Genomic DNA, 3,216 nt, shown 5'->3' on the forward strand with positions numbered 1-3,216 from the left:
AAATATCAATTACTTTCGACAATATATCGTTTTAAAGATGGGTATGTCAAGCGTAGTTAACTTCAATCGTAGTACTTCAATCGCTCGCCCTGTGAAATTCACGTTTGGGAGCTAAGCCTTGTTTTCTCGTGGACAGTCACATATATTGTAACGATGGGCTATGTATTAATATATAGGGAAATAGAAATAGGTCACACACACAGCCATCGTTGTCGCGTTCAGCGTGAAAGCTATGAGAGAATAGCGACCGCGCACGGAACTTGAGTCGCCTGCCTCCGCTCCCCCCACCACTCGATCTTCTCACACCGCGGCAGAGCGAACCGATATTTATACCTCGCTGCACGATCCCAAATTACAATTTTAAAAGTCAGTACAAACTAGTACAAATCACAAAATTCAAAGTTTTTATTAAAAATAAACATTTTTAAAATTCTAGAGAATTTTTATAGTCCAATGTAGCCCATTAACTTTTTTCTATAGCGTCATCGCTGAACACCTAAAGGCGCACACACAGCTCGGTGGCTGCCTGCCTGCCTGCAGGAAACACATGAGAGTAAGAGAGTCAGACAATTTAAATTATATGTTTTCTCTCTCTCTTACTCTAGTTGCTACTGCCTGCGCGCAGGCAGGAAGCCACCAAAGATGTAAGTGTGCCATAAGAATAGTTAAAACAGAATTTGATTGGTTGATTCCTATCGGTCAAAGTTTTCTGAATGTTTTATGTTTTCTAAACGGTCAGTTAAACGATGTGGTGAAGACTAAGGGCCTAAGCACAATAGTTTCGCGAAAGTGGTTCGCGTACGCAAAGCATGAGTTAAAAAAACCGGACAAGTACGAGTAGAACTCGTACCAAAACCGAGGGTTCCGTACCCACGTTTAAAACTTCAACTTTTTTGCTGAAAAAATATGAAGATCAACTCCAATATTTTTCGCTGTATTTTTGCTGTAACCTACAGGTGAAAATAAATAAATAACCAATTTTCATCTCATCAGAAAACACGCATTTTTGACGAAATATTTAAAAACTTTAAGTTTTTCGATAAAAAAAATATGAAGATAAAATCCAATCATGTTCGGTCTATTTTTCCTGAAATCTACACATGAAAATTCATAAAATAAGCAAAACTGCAGTCCAATAGGCCAAGAACTGTGAAAACCAAGGGGGGTCACACTTTTTTTTTAACGAAAAATTTTTTTAGTTTTCCGCAAAAAAAAATATGAAGATGAATTCCAATAATTTTTTCTGTATGTTTGTTAAAATCTACACAAAAAAGTAAATAAAAATGTATAACGCCAGTCCACTAGATTAAGAATTGAGAGAACCAGCAAGGGTTAACCCTTTAACGCCCAAATGGACAAAATTTTGGCATAAAGTTTTAGGGTCGCTAATTATGAATCTGAAATCCAATTTTCAAAATTCAAAATGGCGGATCCAATATGGCCGACTAATTTTTAAATACTCATTAGATTAGCTTAAAATTTGTTACTCGGGGGTTTTTAGGTGTCGATGATCACGAATCTGGAGTCCAATTTTCAAAATTCGAAATGGCGTATCCAATATGGCGTACAATTTTCTTAAAAACTCATTAAATTTGCTTGAAACTTGTTATTCGGGGGTTTTTGGGGTCGCTGATTACGATTATAATGACCAATTTTTAAAACTAAACATGGCCTCTCCAATATGACAGACGAATTTTTAGTTGAAATTCGATAACCACGTTCTTTAGCTATTAAAATAATTTAAATATTTTTAATGTTTTCCAACTTTCACCACGTGGAGGTAAACGTGAACTGGAAAGTCTTTTTTTAAATATCTTTTTTTCGATTTAATATATTGATAAATAAAATAAATCGAATTAAAACTGCGAATAATGATTTTTGAAAGGTTTTACAAGAGCTGCAAGCTGGAGATAAAAAAAATTGTTTTTCTCAATTTGACCTTGAAATAAGCAATGATTAAAATAAAACATATACATTTTCATTTTTTGACCTTTAAATTCAAAAACTATAATAACAAATAAAAAGAAGAAAAATACATAAAAAATGAAAAAAGAAAAAAAAGAAAAATAAATAAAATAAATTTTAATGGCTAAAGAACGTGATTATCGAATTTCAACTAAAAATTCGACTGTCATATTGGAGCGGCCATGTTCAATTTTAAAAATTGGACATTACATTCGTAATCAGCGACACCAAAAACCCTCGAGTAACAAGTTTAAAGCGAATCTAATGATTTTTTAGAAAAATTGTCCGCCATATTGGATCCGCCATTTGAAAATTGGACTCCAGATTCGTGATCAGCGACCCCTAAAACCCCTGAGTAACAAATTTAAAGCTATTCTAATCAGTTTTTGAAAATTTGTCGGCCATATTGAATCCGCCATTTTGAATTTTTAAAATTGGACTTCAGAATCGTGATCAGCGACCCTAAAAACCCCCGAGTAACAAGTTTCAAGCAAATTTAATGAGTTTTTAAAAAAATTGTCCGCCATATTAGATCCGCCATTTTGAATTTTTAAAATTGTACTTCAGATTCGTAATCAGCGACCCCAAAACCTCCCGAGTAACAAGTTTCAAGCAAATTTAATGAGTTTTTAAAAAAATTGTCCGCCATATTGGATTCGCCATTTTGAATTTTTTAAATTTGACTTCAGATTCGTGATCAGCGACCCCTTAAAAATTTTTAATTTTCTCTATAGTCCTATCTTCTAGGTTATATATCTATGTCACGTTATTTGTAACATTTGGAATTAGTTTTCCGCTATTTCATAGAAGAAAAAATTAAAAATTAAACAAAAATTGGAAAAAATTGAACTTTTTTTATAAAAAACAATAACAACTTTTTTGTTTATAAATTTTTGACTTTTTTGTAACACCATTCACTTCTAAAAATCAAAATTTTTAAATTGAAAGCACACCTCTCATTTACGGTTCATTTTTTTCAAAATTTATTTTGGAACAATGATTATCTTCTTGCGTGATTCATTTTAATTTAATGCCGTGCGAAATAAAAAGAAAAAACGAAAATATGAGTTTTTTCAGAAAATACCATTAAAAATGAGTATTACTTCCTCATAGAGGAAGTATTTCTTTCTTCTTTTGTTTTCTATATTAATATGTGCAAAACATGAATAATTTTATTATTAATGTTTAATATTCCTTATAATTACTTATTTGCGTAAGACAATTAATATTAAAATATATTTATGATTAATA

Source organism: Leptopilina heterotoma, unplaced genomic scaffold (genome assembly GCF_015476425.1).
Source record: "Leptopilina heterotoma isolate Lh14 unplaced genomic scaffold, ASM1547642v1 Lhet_47, whole genome shotgun sequence".
In the NCBI taxonomy this organism is placed as follows: domain Eukaryota; kingdom Metazoa; phylum Arthropoda; class Insecta; order Hymenoptera; family Figitidae; genus Leptopilina; species Leptopilina heterotoma.